This window comes from Ornithorhynchus anatinus, chromosome 15, assembly GCF_004115215.2.
Source record: "Ornithorhynchus anatinus isolate Pmale09 chromosome 15, mOrnAna1.pri.v4, whole genome shotgun sequence".
Classification (NCBI taxonomy): Eukaryota; Metazoa; Chordata; class Mammalia; order Monotremata; family Ornithorhynchidae; genus Ornithorhynchus; species Ornithorhynchus anatinus.
Genome location: NC_041742.1, coordinates 14,645,267 through 14,662,426, shown reverse-complemented (window position 1 = coordinate 14,662,426; position 17,160 = coordinate 14,645,267). Strand labels below are relative to the sequence as shown.

The following is a 17,160-nucleotide window of genomic DNA, read 5'->3' as shown; positions in this document are numbered from 1 at the left end:
CTTCAAAGTCTTAATAAAGTCACATCTCATCTGGAAGGCTAGATTAGACCCTCATTTCCCTCTCTAAATCCTCCCTTCCGTGTCTCTCCTGCTCAAGAGTCTGTACGCTGTAAGCACTCTGATATTCACCCCTCTTTTGAGTCTCACAGCATTCAGGTACATAAGCAACTCTAATTTATTTTCATGTCTTTTGCCCCCCCCGAGTCTGTAAACTCCTTGAGGGTAGGGATCATATTTGAGCCCATCGTGGGCAGGGAACGTGACTGTTTATTGTTTTAGTGTATGCTCCCAAACACTTTGTAAGTGCTCTGCACACGGTAAGCGCTCAATAAATACGACTGAATGAATCTACGTACTCAATTATACTTAGTTCCGTGTTCTGAATACAGAAAGTGCTCAATAATACCGCTGATTGACTGATTAAAAATTCAGATGGCCCTCTCATCCTTTACAATTTCCCAATTTTCCATCTGCCACGAGAGGTAAATTGGGTCCGATTGCATAACATTCCTTCAAATCTGTGGCTGTTGGGAGCTAATTTTAGTTTTCTTTTTTGTATGATTAAGAGGAGTGAGTTCTCTTTGACCTGCTGGTGTCATTACCCCGTTTTTAATGACCGATGATCTTAATGCTTGGTAATCGGGGACCCGATTTCAGTTTCCGAGAAGCCACCTTCCATCCCCCTCAAAACTCAATTTCTCGCCTTCTTACGGGTTTTGTTTTATTGCTGAGCCAGCCTAAGCCGCTCTCTATTCATCATCCACCTCTGAGTATTTGCAGGCAAATTGTGCATGGAAACAGGGGGAAATTAGCATTTAAAAACAGGCTTTCCTTTACCCACTGCCCTCGTCTAACTAGATAAAAACTAGCCAAGTACCATATTCTCTTCTTCTCATTTACTAATTCTTCCCTTATCTCTTTTCTTGGTTTATCCAGGGGTCTGAGAAAGAAGGTTTAGGAACAATAAACTCTGTCGTGAGATCTTCATAAAGCTTCCCCCCCGATGAATTCGGTGTTCAAACCGCCATTACCACCTGGAAGCTCTCTGGGTAGGGACTCTTTTGGGAGATCTTCGCTAGAGCTGCTCTCTGTTATAATAATGTTGGTATTTGTTAAGCGCTTACTATGTGCCGAGCACTGTTCTAAGCGCTGGGGTAGATACAGGGTAATCAGGTTGTCCCACGTGAGGCTCACAGTCTTCATCCCCATTTTACAGATGAGGTAACTGAGGCACAGAGATGTTAAGTGACTTGCCCACAGTCACACAACTGACAAGTGGCAGAGCAGGGATTCCAACCCATGACCTCTGACTCCCAAGCCCGTGCTTTTTCCACTGAGCCACGCTGCTTCTCTTCCACTGAGCCACGCTGCTTCTCTCTGTTATGTCTCTGAGCAGTCACTTAGTCTTACTCCTTTCTCATGGCAACCCAATACTACTACTAATAGTAATAATAATAATAATGATATTGGATTAGCACTTTGTGCCTTACAGCGCAGCATCTTAGGTAGGTGGAATCAACTAATGAGTGATATTTATTGAGCGCTTACTATGTACAGACCACTGTTCTAATCACTAGGGAGAGTAGAACACTAGAGAATTAGTTCCTCTAATGCCAACCTACTCACTGTACCTCGATCTCGTCTCTCTCGCCGCCGACCCCTCGCCCACATCCCGCCTCTGGCCTGGAACACCCTCCCTCTTCATTTGATTGATTGATATCCATAATTTATTTATTTGTCTGCGTCCCCCTCTAGGCTCTAAGCTCCTCGTGGGCTGGGAGTGTATCAACCAACTCTGTTACGTTATTCCCTCCGAAGCACTTAGTAAAGTGCTGTCTTCGGTAAATACGACTGATTGATTATTCCTTAGGTGCTTACTATGCCCATCCCACACGAGGCACACAGTCGCCTGGCGAGGGAGGAAAGATATTTAATCCCCATTTTACCCACGAGAAAACAAAAGCCCAGAGAATGTAGGTGGCTTGGGACCTGCCTCTTGTGGCAGCCTCCCTTCCTATGCATGGAAGAGCATCTGCTTGTTGATGGCAAAGCTGCCACCATTTCATTGGTAGCAGATTCTGACTTGTGCAAGCGACAAGGCCTGCTTCTCACTCTAGGCTTCGAGGCTCCCCTTACCCCTTCCTACCTCTCCTCCCTTCTCTCTTTCCACCGCCCACCGCGCACGCTCCGCTCCTCCGCCGCCCGCCTCCTCGCCGTCCCCCGTTCTCGCCCATCCCGCCGTCGACCCCCCGGGCCGTGTCCTCCCGCGGTCCCGGAACGCCCTCCCTCCTCACCTCCGCCACACTCATTCTCTTCCCCTCTTCAAAACCCTACTTAGAGCTCACCTCCTCCGAGAGGCCTCCCAGATTGAGCTCCCCTTTTCCCTCTACCCCCTCTCCTTCACCTCTCCGCAGCTAAACCCTCTTCTCCCCCATCTCTCTCTGCTCCTCCCCCCCCTTCCCATCCCCTCAGCACCGTACTCGTCCGCTCGACTGTATATATCTTCATCACCCTATTTATTTTGTTAATGAGATGTACATCGCCTTGATTCTATTGATCTGCTATTGTTTTAATGAGATGTTCTTCCCCTCGACTCTATTTATTGCTGTTGTCCTTGTCTGTCCGTCTCCCCCGATTAGACCGTAAGCCCGCCAAAGGGCAGGGACTGTCTCTGTTATCGATTTGTACATTCCAAGCGCTTAGTACAGTGCTCTGCACATAGTAAGCACTCAATAAATAAATACTATTGAATGAACTCCTTCAAGGTTACGCAGCAGACCGGGGACAGGGCTGGAATTAGAATCCAGGTCTCCCGACTCACAGCCCCATGCTCGTCCCACTAGGCTACACTGTCTACCAGTAAGCATTTATGACACACTAAAATACATGCTCTAACAGGTAATAAATATTGAAGTCAGTTTTCCCCAGTTTTCCATTAAATATTATTAGCACATAATCAGGTTATGTGCTTTAAGGAATTAAAGGCGGTAAGAATTTGATTTCACTGGAGCCACTCTGTTTGGTAACCTCAGCAAAAATAAATAATTTTACAGCTCCATTTAGCAACACTGCCTCTTTCCAAGTTCTTTCCGGTAATCTCGCCCCAATTTAAAAAATAATAAGAAATGCAAGCTCAGAAAACTTTTTCGCTTTTCCACCCCGTCACCTGTTTAATTTTGTGTCTGCCATATTTGCCTCATTTTTTGTTCCCCGTTCCCCATCAAGAATTTGATTATGATCGGTTATCTTCTTAAAACTCAGAAAATATTAACTGGTTTTGGAAAAAAGCAAGCTGTGTATGCAGTGTTTTCTCTACCTCCCTGTGTAGGAATAAGTTGACGTATGTTCGCGGTAGATGTTGATCACGTGACTAAAGCGTCCGTGTGATCTGTGTGGCCCAGAATTCACCTGAAGCAGCAGGACATAGCGGATAGAGCACGGTCCTGGGAATCCGAAGGTCATGGGTTCTAATTCCGGCTCTGTAACTTGTCTGCTGTGTGATCTTGGGCAAATCATTTCACTTCTCTCTGCCTCAGTTCCCTCATCTGTAAAATGGGGATTGAGACTGTGAGCCCCATGTGGGGCGAGGACTGTGTCCAACCCCATTTGCTTGTATCACCCCGGCGCTTAGTACAGTGCCTGGCACGTGGGAAGCGCTTAACCGATACCACTAAATCTGCTGCCAGTTTCAATCAATCGCTGGTGCTGTCCTAAGCCCTTGGGTGGAGTATAAGTAGAGCTGTGACCTTAATCCTTGAGGAATTTACAATATAGTGCTAATCGTCTTGGAATATCTGGAAGGGATATTCAGTCCTGGTTGAACAGTTGATTAGTTTCAGAAGACTGACCACTGCCGTTAGTGAGATTTTGCATTTCCTGATTTTCCATTTCCCCCTCCGGGAAAGCAGCATGGCCTAGTGGAAGGAGCACAGGTCTGGGAGTCAGAAGCACCTGGGTTCTCATCCCAGCTCTGCCACATTATAATAACAGTTATAATTATGGTATTTGTCGATACACACTGGCCTGCTGTGTGACCCCGGGCAAGTCACTTCAGTCACCTCGTATGTAAAATGGAGGTGAAGATTGGGAACCCCATGTGGGACATGGACTGTGTCCAACCTGATTTGCTCGTAGGACTTAGAACAGTGCACGACACATAATAAGCACTTAAAACCCCCCACAATTATTAGTATTAAACTCATTGAGAGCAGGGAATGTCCATAATCTTGTACTCTCCCAACTGCTTAGGTACAGTGTTCTTACCTGTGCTTGGCAGTAGCCACGTGAGAGAGGAGAGGGAGGAGACTCAGATTTACTGCGCAGAAGGAGGCAGCGGGAAACCACTTCCGCATTTTGACTAAGAAAACGCTGTGGATCCACTTCCACAACGATTGTAAATGGAGGTGGGCTGTTGTGGGAGAGATGTGTCCATGGAGTCGCCGTGGGTTGGAGTTGACTCAACAGCAAAAGACATGACCTTGAAGATGGGGATAGTTGTTGTTATACTTTTCCCTAGAGCTGAGATGTCAACGATTCCATTAAGTCAGTCAGTCGTATTTATGGAGTACGTACTGTGTGCGGACCACTGTACTAAGCGCTTTAGAGACTACTTGGTATATTGCACTCTCCCAAGTGCTTAGTTCAGTGGTCCGCACAAAGTAAGCTCTCAGTGAATGCGGTTGATTGAATGATTGAAGCCTAGGGATTGGGGATTTTGCTTGTGTTTTATTTTACAAGTGCTTAATAGACAGTCAATCAATCGGTAATATTTATTGAGGATTTACCGTGTCCAGAGCACTGCATTGAACATTTGGGAGAATGCACCCAACTTGGTTTCCTTCTTTCTATCCCAGCCCTTAGGACAATGCTTCTCACATAGTAAGTGCTTAACGAATACCCACATTATCATTATTGTTATTAGTATTGCTTATGATAATATTAATGAGTAAATATAAAGAAGGACTCTTTTTAAGTAGTCTGGAAAAAGCAGAGGAAGTTTAAACCACATAAAAACGTTTGGTGCTTTTACAAATTGACTTCTGTGACTTTTTTTTTTCTTTGGGTATTGAGGTGTTGGGGTGAGACTGCTGCTATGGTCTGAGTAAATTGCTTTTCATTCCTTTGGGAACACCAGACTGGTCCCTCTGGAGCCTCTCCAGGGTTTAATCACTCCTGACTTTAGAAAAGTCTTTTTCAACCCTCCTTATTCACATTTATTTATTCCCATCTTCTCAGGGTTGGAATTGGTGAAATGATAATTACTTGGGAAACTGAGAGCTGGGGTTAGGACGGGGGAATGCTCATTAGCACAGGCTGCTTGTTCCGAAAAACTTCCACTTTTCAGTCATTTTGTTGAATGGCTGCCAATTTCAGAATTTTTTGCCCTTAGTGGTGGAAGCTAATAATAAGAATTGTGATAATTGTTAAAGGCTTACTGTGTGCTAAACGCTGGGGTGGATAGCAGAGAAGCAGCGTGGCTCAGTGGAAAGAGCCTGGGCTTTGGAGTCAGAGTTCATGGGTTCGAATCCCAGCTCAGCCACTTGTCAGCCGTGTGACTTTGGGCAAGTCACTTAACTTCTCTGTGCCTCAGTTCCCTCAACTGTAAAATGGGGATTAAGACTGTGAGCCCCACGTGGGACAACCTGATTCCCCTGTGACTACCCCAGCGCTTAGAACAGTGCTCGGCACATAGTAAGCGCTTAACAAATACCAACATTATTATTATTATTATTATATAATCAAATTGGGTTGGACACAGTCCCTGTCCCATGGGGAGCTCACAGTCTCAAGTCCCATTTTACAGGCGAGGTAACCGAAGGCCAGAGAAATGAAGTGACTTGCCCAAGGTCACACAGCTGACAAGCGGCAGAACTGGGATTAGAACCCACTCATCCCTGACCTTCACAGGGGTCACAGTATAAAAATAAAAATGGAGAGAGGGTTCTAACCCAGACGATTAAGGGAAGATGCAGCAATAAAACCATTAATGCAACAGAAAATGGGGGGGGCGGGTAGAGTATAAATAAAAAAGGCTTCAGGAACTGTGGCTATTTGGGATACGAACCCTCTACTTTTTCTCTCTGCTCACTGTCCAGATCATGTGGTGTTAATAAGGCTTTGAAGGTGGACAGAGTGGCGGTTATGAAGGGGTAAGGCGTTTTAGACCAGAGGCAGGACGTGGGCGAGAGAGCTGAGATCGAGGTACAGTGAGTAGGTTGGCACTAGAGGAGTGAAGTGTGCGGGCTGGGGAAATCAGGGAGATGAGATGATTTGGTCCTTAAAAGCCGACGGAAAGAAGTTTCGGTTGGAGGAGGAGGTGCATGATCAACCCCTGGAAGGTTTTGAGGAGTGGGGAGATGAGGACTGAACTTTATTTTTACGGTAGTTGTTAAACGCTTACTAGGTGCCAGACACCGTACTAAGTGCTGAGGTAGATACAAACTAATCAGGTTGGACACGGTCCAAGTCCCATAGGGGGCTTGCAGTCTCAATCCCCATTCTACGGATGAGCTGACTGAGGTCCAGACAAGTGAAATGACTTGCCCAAGGTCATACAACTGACAAGCGGCAAGCTGGGATTAGAAGCCAGGTCATTCATTCATTCAATAGTATTTATTGAGCGCTTAGTATGTGCAGAGCACTGAACTAAGCACTTGGAATGTACAGATCGGTAACAGATAGAGACAGTCCCTGCCCTTTGACGGGCTTACGGTCTAATCGGGGGAGATGGACAGACAAGAACAGTAGGTCCCTCTGACTCCCACGCCCGTCTAATACCCACTAGTCCGCGTTACTTCTTTTTGTAGAAAAAGTGATCCGGGCAGCAGAGTGAAGGTGGACCTGGAACGGGGAGAGAGAGGAGGTAGAAAGTTCAGTAAGGAGGCTGATGATCAGATCACACTGTTAGTCCAGTTTCAAATGCAAAGCGTGGGGAGCAGCTAATAGATAATAACGACAGCTACCGACAAACCAGACCTTAAAAGGGAAGCCATTTCTCTGCCAGAACATTTTTCACTACTTAGGAAGAAAAATTCCGAGGCATAGGAATTAGACATCTCATATGTGCCCACATTTCATTTTTAGATCTCCAAATCCGGCCCAAGCCCCTTTAAATATTCCAAATTGCTGTCTTGTGACTAAGCAAAGACTCACAGCAAATTTGAGTGATTTCAGCTGGCAAAGTGGATCACCTGTCAGATTCCGAGACGCAGTGAATAAGATTACCCCCCCGCCCCCACCCAACGTCACTAGTCCAGCCAGCTCTCGTCCACCATCATCACGACCACCCAGAAAATGAGATTAGTGATTTCTTCCATTATTTTTGTAGAGTATTTGTTAAGTGCTTACTCTGTGCCAGGCACTGTACTAAGTCCTGAGGTAGATACAAGCTCACCTGGTTGGATACAGTGCACGTCCCCCGTGGGGCTCACCCTCTTAATCCCCATTTTATGGATGAGGTAACCGAGGCCCAGAGAATGAAAATGAGTTGCTCAAGGTCACGCAGCAGATCCGCGGCAGAGCCAGGATTAGAATCCAAGACCTTCTGACTCCCTATCCACTAGGCTACTCTGCTTTCATCAGCCACTGTCTCCTTCGGGTCCTTATGTGTCTGTCACTAGTCCATCAGTCGTATTTACTGAACGCTTCCTGTGAGTACTGTACTAACCCCGACCTCCTTCCTCCTTAGTCTTCGACTGCGAGTCATTGAGCTCGGGTGCTGCTTCGCAACTGTTGCGTTCTTTCCCAGATGTTTGCCCAGTCCTTGGCACACAGTAAGGGCTTAATCCACCAAGCAGTCCGTCACTGATATTTATTGAACGCTTACTGTTTGCGGAGCACAGGACTAAGCTTTTGGGAGAGGACAGTGCAGCAGAGTTGGCGGATATGATCCTTACTCCCTGCCCTCGAGGAGCTGCCCGTATAGTGGGAATAATTAATCGGTCTTATTAATCAATACTGGAGGGCCTTCCAGGCCAGAAGCGGGACGTGGGCCAGCCGTCGGCGGTGAGATAGACGAGATGGAGGCACCTTGAGAAGCTTGGCATTAGAGGAACGAAGGGTGCGGGCTGGGTTATAGTAGGAGAGTAGCGAGGTGAGGTAGGAGGGGGCAAGGTGACTGTGGGCTTTAAAACCAATTACAAGGAGTTTCTGTTTGACACGGAGGTGGTTGAGAAACCACTGGAGGGTCTTGAGGATTGGGAAAACTTGCCCTCGTCGTTTTTATAGAAAAATGATCCGGGCAGCCGAGTGAAATATGGACCAGAGTGGGGAAAGACAGGAGATTGGAAGGTCAGCAAGGAGGCCGATGCAGTAATCCAGGCGGGAGAGGATGAGCGATCATATTAATGTGGTAACAGTTTGGTTGGAGAGGAAAGGACACTCTATATTTAAGGACTCATATATAGTTAGCACTCAGATATGCATGAGTGGTAAATATATATGAATGCTAAGGAGATGTGTAAATAATTCATAATTGGTTGAGTTGGCCGAAAGAATGATATGGCTCGTATTCTTCATTCCGTGGTATTTGTTATGCACTTATTATGTGCCAAGTTCTGTTTTAAGCACTGGGGTAGATATAATTTTAATCAGGTTGAACACAGTCCCTCTCTCCCATGGGGCAAACAGTCCAGGTTGGAGGGAGGAGGATTTAGGAGGGAGACAGGGAGAAGCAGTGTGGCCTAGTGGATAGAGCACCGGCCTAGGAGTCAGGAGATCCTGAGTTCTAATCCCTGGTCTGACGCTTGTCTGCTGTGTGACCTTGGTCAAATTGCTCCACTTCTCTGTGGCTTCGTCACCTCACTTGTAAAATAATAATAATAATAATAATGTTGGTATTTGTTAAGCGCTTACTATGTGCCGAACACTGTTCTAAGCGCTGGGGTAGACATAGGGGAATCAGGTTGTCCCACGTGGGGCTCACAGTCTTAATCCCCATTTTACAGATGAGGGAACTGAGGCACAGAGAAGTTAAGTGACTTGCCCACAGTCACACAGCCGACAAGTGGCAGAGCTGGGATTCGAACTCATGAGCCCTGACTCCAAAGCCCGTGCTCTTTCCACTGAGCCACGCTGCTTCTCATAATGGGGATGGGGATTAAGACTGTGAGCCCCAAGTGGGGCTGAGATAAAATGGGGATTAAGACTGTGAGCCCCAAGTGGGAAAGGTATTGGGCCCAACCTAATTACCTTGTATCTATCCCAGCGCTTGGAACAGCACCTGGCACATAATAAGTGTTTAACAAATGCCATAAAAGAAAATGAATCCCCATTTTACAGATGCGATAACTGAGGCGAAGAGAAGCTAAGTGACTTGCCCGGGGTCACGCAGCAGACAGGTGGAAGAGCCGGTAGTAGAATCCAAGTCCTTCTGACTCCCGGACCCATGGTTTTTCCACTAAACTATCCCGCTTTTCATTTTCTACCGTATGGTTTTAGCCTGTAAGAATATTCCTCTTTATTTTGATTTGACCCAGGCTGACAGATTTTTAGAAATGCTACCTAGTTCCAGGGAAATACCCGTTTTATTTTGGGGTTGTGAACATACACACTACTTAAAAGGATCTGTGGGAGTCAAAAGGAACAGTTTTATGAGGAACGGAGCAAGCTATCCGTGAGAAGAAGCCATGTTGTGCAGAGCTCTGTTCCGTGATCAATATTATTGATTTTTGGAGAAGAAAACATCCCCCAAAAGCCCAGGAGACAAATTAGATCATCCCTGGGCCTTGGAAATTCACATTCAGATGACCAGAATTGGACTTTAAAGGTGGTTGATCCATTAGCAACTCAAGGCAAAGGAAGGCATTACCTGAGAATTATAATCGCGCAAATCATTAAGCGTATAATAGATAATAATAATAAGTATAAGAATTATGGTATTTGTTAAGCACTTATGTGCCAGGCACTGTTCTAAGTGCAGTGGTGGGTACAAGCAAATTGTGTGGGACACAGTCCCTGACCCATGTGGGGCTCACAGTCTCAATCCCCATTTTAAAGATGAGGTCACTGAGGTCCGGAGAGGTGAAGTGGATTGCCCTAGTTCACACAGAACCCATGACCTTCTGACTCCCAGGCCTGTGCTCTGTCCACTGTCATGCTTTCAAGCCCTGTACTAAGTGCTGGGGTAGGTAATCGGGTCGGACCTAGCCCCTGCCCCACACGGCTTTACAGTCTAAGGGTAGGGGGAGAACCGGTATTTAATCCCCATTTTACAGATGAGCAAACTGAGACCCAGAGAATGGATCGAATCACCATTTTGCTGATGGGGTAACTGTGCCCAGAGAAGTTAAGAGACTTGCCCACGATCACACAGCTTCGTTGGGAGTGAGCGACAACAAGTTCCTCATGAAGATGGCAGGGGCCGGGAGCCAGGTAGAGAGTCAGACGGATCACCCGAAGACTTGGGCCGCAGCGGGGCGAAAATCACAGCTCACCTCAGGCTTGTCTCATCTGCCGTGCCCTGAGGTATTGCGGCCTAGTGGAACGATTAGGAGACCGAGAGACGTCGGCCCTGAGTTCGGGTTCTAGTTCGACCCCCGGGTCTTCAGGGTGATGTTGGACAAGTCCCTTGCCCTCTCTGGGCCTCCTTTTTCTCATCTGTAAAATGGGCAGGATAATATTTGCTTCCCCAATACAGAGTGATTTGGGGAGGATAAAACACCATCGGGAAGATTAACACACATTGGAAAAAGTATTCAACCAAATTCAGGATGTTAGTGCACCTGATAATTCAGGGGAAAACTTCTCTTTTCACTCACAGGTGCGTGTCAAAGTCATGGTGAGTGGCTCTAGTTGAGATTCTGAGTTGTGTGGAGGAAATGCTGGATGTGAGGTAGTGCTTAAGGAATAGAGGCTGTAAAATATGATTAGAAATACCAAGAGATGAGAAATTAATGGGGGTCGGTCTCTGCCCTTGAAGAATTTACAAGCTATTGTCTTGGAATACCTGGAAGGAATATTCGGTCCTGGTTTAGCAGCTGGTTAGTTTCCGACCACTGCCATGAAAGGTATGAGTGGGATTTTCCCTTTCCTGACGTTGCATCTCCCTCTCTAGACTGTAAACTTATTGTGGGCAGAGAATGGGTCTTTTTCAGTTGCAGTGTAGCCTAGTGGATAGAGCGCAGGCCTGGGAGTCAGAAGGATCTGGGTTCTAGTCCCGGCGCCACCACCTTTCTGCTGTGTGACTTGGGGCAGGTCACTTCACTGGGCCTCACTTCCCTCATCTGTAAAATGGGGATTGAGACGGAGCCCGTGTGGGACAGGGACAGTATCCCACCTGATAAGTACAGTACCGTGCTTAGTACAGTACCCGGAACATAGTAAGCCCTTAACAAATACCACGGTTATTATTGATTGAAACTAGCGGGCTGGAGGGAGAGATTTGAGGATTGAAAATGGGAAATGGTTTGGATGACTGAAATTGGAGGAAGGGATTTGAATATTGAGATGGGGGAGAGATTTAGTGTGATTGATAAGGGAGGCATTTGTCAATCTCAACAAAGCAAGTTTTGTGCCCTCCTATGTGTGTCCTGAAGTGGGGGAGCAAGATTCTCCCCAAGGTCATTGTGATGGAAAGATAATCTGTAGCAGTGACCAATCCAATCCAGACTACCCATTGGATAATAATCATGTTGGTATTTGTTAAGCTCTTACTATGTGCAAAGCACTAAGCGCTGGGGTAGACACAGGGGAATCAGGTTGTCCCACGTAGGGCTCACAGTCTTAATCCCCATTTTACAGATGAGGGAACTGAGGCACAGAGAAGTTAAGTGACTCGCCCACAGTCACACAGCTGACAAGTGGCAGAGCCGGGATTCGAACTCATGAGCCCTGACTCCAAAGCCCGTGCTCTTTCCACTGAGCCACGCTGCTTCTCAGCCTGGCTGTCTACATTGACTTTTGAGCAATAAAATCTAAATGACAAAATCTCTAGCAACTGCATATAAGCGGAGATGGGGGAAAAAAACAACATGTCAATTGTCAGTCCTTTGAAAAATAAGAATCTTTGAATAGGATTGTGTTTGAATAGAATATGGAAGGTTGTTTGGGGTTTTTTCTTTACTTTCTAACTGCCTTGTTTTATGTTTTGTTCCTCTCTGTCCCATTTTAGCCTCAATCCACTCTCTTCCTCCCATTCCCTATCTATCTCTGCTTCCTTCCTTGCTTCCAGAGAAGCAGCGTGGCTCAGTGGAAAGAGCCTGGGCTTTGGAGTCAGAGGTCATGAGTTCGACTCCCGGCTCTGCCACTTGTCAGCTGTGTGACTGTGGGCAAGTCACTTAACTTTTCTGTGCCTCAGTTAGCTCATCTGTAAAATGGGGATTAACTGTGAGCCTCACGTGGGACGACCTGATTACCCTGTATCTCCCCCAGCGCTTAGAACAGTGCTGTGCACATAGCGCTTAACAAATACCAACATTATTATTTCATGGTCCCTCTCTTTCTTTCTCTCTCCCTCTCTCTTCCTCCGTTCTTTTCTTTCCTCCTCCCGTCCTTTTTCTCTCCTTCCCTTTCTCCTTTCATTTCCCTTTCTCTCATTCTCTCTCTCTTCTAGGTGGGCTAGATTGATCTTCTAGGTGGGCTTCTCTGGAAATAATAACAATAATGGTATTGGTTAAGTGCTTACTATGTGCCAAGCACTGTGTTAATCGCTAGGGAACATACAAGGTCATCAGGTTGTCTGCCTTGGAAATATTGAACCTCACAAGAGAAGAGTGAGACAAAGCTGGATTTGGAGTAGGTGGTTATTTTAGCTCCATCAAGCATTTAGTACAGTGCTCTGCGCAGAGTAAGTGCTCAGTAAATACGATTGATTGATTTAAGAGCAGCTGGGTTAGGAGTGTGGATGGAAGCGACGCCCTAAAAAGGTACTTGATCCAAGGAAACTAATTAGGCGGAAAAAGAGGGATAAATGGTGGGATTTTGGAACGTTCTTTAGATTAACCTTTGGAACGGGAACAAATTCATTTCACAACAACAAAGTCCAGCAAAGCGTCAGTAAAACATCTAAATGGGAATCTGATGAGGAAGACCTTTAGCAGCTGTATGAGGAGTAAAAACAGGGAAATGAAGAAATAAAAGTCTTCTGGTTCAAGAGGAAGTGTAGTTGCTGACTGGGTTTCTTGATGATCGGGAAATCGGAGTTTGGAGGTCCTGGCCTGTTTCCAGGGCCTCGAGAGCACATTGGTTTGCAGACGTCTGATTTCCTCTGCATTGGAACCCACCGACTTCAAACAATGAATCCTCCTCGGGCGAATGCAAAGGAGCAAAAAAACTATTTCACGGTGAGTGGATTATGAACAATTTAGAGCTTAAACTCCTCACTCGTTGGCAAGCTATTTGCTGTATGTTGTGCCTCCTATATTCTTAGTGGTTGAAGTCGAAGAAGTAGTAGAGTTTATTAAAAATCCACTAGGTGAAATACACTATACTAAGAGCTTGGGAATTACAAACAAGCAGGTGACACATTCCCTGTCCACAAAGAGCTTCTACTCTAATGAGGGAGTTGGACGTATAAATTTTTGCAACATAGTGACCAAAGAAAGTAATTGCTCAATGAACCAACCAGTGGTGTTTGTTGAGTGATGACTGTACGCAAAGCGCTGTTCTAAGCGCTTGGGAAAGGTGAAACAACAAAGTAGGCAGTCATAAGCAGGATGGTGTAATAATAATAATGTTGGTATTTCTTAAGTGCTTACAATGTGCAGAGCACTGTTCTAAGCGCTGGGGTAGATACATGGTAATCGGATTGACCCACGTGAGGCTCACAGTCTTAATCCCCATTTTACAGATGAGGTACCTGAGGCCCAGAGAAGCGAAGTGACTTGGCCACAGTCACACAGCTGCCAAGTGGCAGAGCCGGGATTCGAACCCATGACCTCTGACTCCCAAGCCCGGGCTCTTTCCATTGAGTCACGCTCTTGCCTAGGAGTCAGAAGCAGCTGGGTTCTAAATAAACGAGGTAAATACGATTGATTGGTGGGGAAAGTGATCCCCAGACCTGTGCTCTTTCCATCAGGCTGTCCTACCTAAGGGCTCTGTGAGAAGCATCGTGGCTTAGTGGTCGGAGCCCGGGCCTGGGAGTCAGAAGCACCTGGGCTCTAATCTCTGCTCCGGCATGTGTCGGCTGTGTGACCCTGGGCAAGTCACTTCACTTCTCTGGGCATCATTTGCCTCATCTGTAAAATGGGATCAAGAGAGTGAGCCCCATGTGGAACAGGGACCGCATCAACCTGATTGACTGGTATCTACCTCAGGCATAAAACAGGCTCGGCGCCTAGTAAGTGCTTCACGAGTACCGTAATTATCATTATTATCATTATCTATGTCCTTTTCTTGGGCATTCGCTAGGATTGAGTTGGCTCTCTGAGGGCCCTAAGCGAGGGGGCTGAAGTCCACATCTCCCTGCAAACAGGAAACATTTTTCATCGTCCTCACTGGTTCCAAAACCACGCGCATGCTTACAAACCGCTTCATCTGCCTCCAAGCCGTGGCAGATCCAAACCATCTCACGCTTTCAGACGACAACTCCCACTTCTAGATACAGCACCCAGCAAAAACATAATAATAAGAAAAATTACGTTACCCGTTAAGCACTTATTATATGCCAAGCACTGTACAAAGCATTGGGGTAGATACCATTTGAAGAAGTTGGACGGCAATCCTTGTCCCACACGGGACTCACGGTCTAAGCTTGTATGTATCCCAGCGATTAACGCGGCGCCTGCCATGTAATAAGTGTTTAACAAAGACCATGCACAAAAAAAATTGGCGGAGATGGGATTAGAATCCCAGCGCTTAGAACAGTGCTCTGCACATAGTAAGCGCTTAACAAATACCAACATTAAATTTAAAAAATCCAGTTTCTTCTGACTCCCAGGTCCGTGTGCGATCCACTAGGCCACGCGTCACTCCAACTGCTTAATAGGATCCCTGAAGGCCCATCTCCTCCAGGAAGCCTTCCCTGACTAAGCCTTCCTCTCCTCTTCTTCCACTCTGTGTCGCCCTGACTCGCTCCTTCATTCATCCTCCCTCCCGGCCCCATTGCATACATCTGTGTGTTTGTATTTTATTTATATATTTATTTATGTCAGTGTCTGGCTCCCTCTCTAGACTGTGAGCTTGTTGTGGGCAGGAATGTATCTGTTTTTGTATTGTACTCTTCCAAGCGCCTAGTACAGTGCTTGGCACCCAATAAGCGTTCAATAAATGCGATTGACAAATGTGAACAGAAAATCCTGTCTAGTTACAGAGGTGATAGTGGCTCAACTTTGTCGCAGACCCGAGGACGTTCATTCATTCATTCAGTCATATTTATTGGGCCCTTAGTGCGTGCGGAGCACTGTGCTGAGCACTTGGGCAATAGAACAAAGACATTCCCTGCCCACAGCAAGCTTCCAGTCTGAGGAGGTGGTCCCCAGAGAGTGAGTCTGAGCCAGGAGGAGGGACGTGTGGGCTCTCAGACCCTCAAATTGGCCTGTTTGTTTTCGATCGGTCAGCCCGGTGTCGGCACGGGTTTTAAAATAGGCTTCCCTCTCAGTGGAAATGCCGAGACCATGCCAGGGTTTCCATGGCAACTATGTATATTTATTTCTAGACAAAGTTATGCAAATTTCAATACATAAATTAGCTGGGCATAAAATGTTCCCGTCCTAGAGGCTGGAGCTGCTTGAATAGGGCTTGGGCACTGAATATCAGCGAGGCGCGAGGGAGGAGAGCGAATAAGGGCTCACCTCCACCCCGATCTCTCAGCTCATAAAGGAAGAAGTAGTGTGGCGTGGTGGAAGAGTTTGCGTCTGGGAGTCACAGGTCCTGGGTTCTAATCCTGCTCCGCCACTTAGTGTCTGGGTGACCTTGGGAAAGTCACTTAACTTCTCTGAGCCTCGGGTCCCTCCTCCGCAAAACGGGGATTCAGCATCTGGTCTCCCTCCTCCTTAGACTATGAGCCCCATGTGGGACCCGCTTATCTTCCTTCTACCCAGCGCTTAGTACAGTGCTTGGTGCATAGTGAGTGCTTAACGGATGCCACATTATTTATAATTATCATTATTATTACCATTATTATTGTAATTCTTCTTTGTGAGCTCCTGGAGGACAGTCCGTGTGATGTGATTTTAGTGGGGATTTGAAGATTGAAAGAATGTTGGTCTGTCAGAAGTGAAGTGGGAACGGTTCCAGACAGGAGAGAGGCTGTTTTCTATTTAGTGACAGACTAATAGTTTTTTAATGGTATTTGTTAAGTGCTTATTATGTGCCAATTCGGATATATTGTACTCTCCCAAGCATTTAGTACAGTGCCCTGCGCACAGTAAGCTCTCAATAAATGCGATTGATTAATTGATGTGCCAGGTGAAGCGCTGGTGTAGAGACAAGATAATCGAGTTGGACACAGTCCCTGCCCAACATGGGGCTCACAGCCTTAGTCTCCGTTTTATGGATGAGGTAAATGAGGCCTGGAGACGTTAGGTGACTCGTCCAAGGTCACACAGCAGAGGTCACCCGCTAAATTGCTAAACCCCTTCACAGAGAAGAGAGGAGCGAGATTCAGGTCCCCAAAGAATGCATCGGTGTTCGTAGCTGGATCGCGTATTTTTTTTTTAAGTGGTAGATATTAAATGCTTACTATGTACCAGGCCCTGTACTAAGCACTGGGGTAGATGCAAGTTAATCAGGTGAGACACAGTCTTTGTCCCACAGAGGGCTAACGGTCCCATTCCCCATTTTACAGATGAGGAAAGTGAGGCATTGAGAGACCTTATGTAAGGAAAATGGCGGAGCCTAGATTAGAACCTGGGTCCTTCTGACTTCCGGGACCTTGCTCTATCCACTAGCCACACCGCTTCTTCACCTACTCAGTACTTTCCTTTGTCAGTCTCTCTGATTAAAGTGTAATCTCCTTGTGGGCCAGAAAAGAGTTTTATGAATCTGTTGCATTTCCAGGATCTCAGGACTCAAGCTTGACAGAACACTCCAGGGCTTGGTGACCTTTAACAAACTTGCCACAAGATCCCTTGTCAAGGCTCGATACGCTTCTAATTTTTCAATATTTTCTGACTTTGAGCAAATAAGGCAAAACCCAGGGGATTAGGATTGGGTTCACACTTAATTCTGAATTTATTGGCTCCAATGAAAATGTAATCTATGTTATGGCATTAGGCGTGGTAG

General features: G+C 46.4%; 1 non-coding gene across 1 annotated transcript; it reads left to right on the top strand.

Annotated features, from left to right (window-relative positions):
- The first annotated feature begins 1,971 nt into the window (after window positions 1-1,971).
- On the top strand, window positions 1,972-2,100 carry LOC114817117. Its single transcript, XR_003764968.1, has one exon. It is a non-coding gene; the product is annotated as a small nucleolar RNA SNORA24 (small nucleolar RNA).
- The last annotated feature ends 15,060 nt before the right edge of the window (window positions 2,101-17,160 follow it).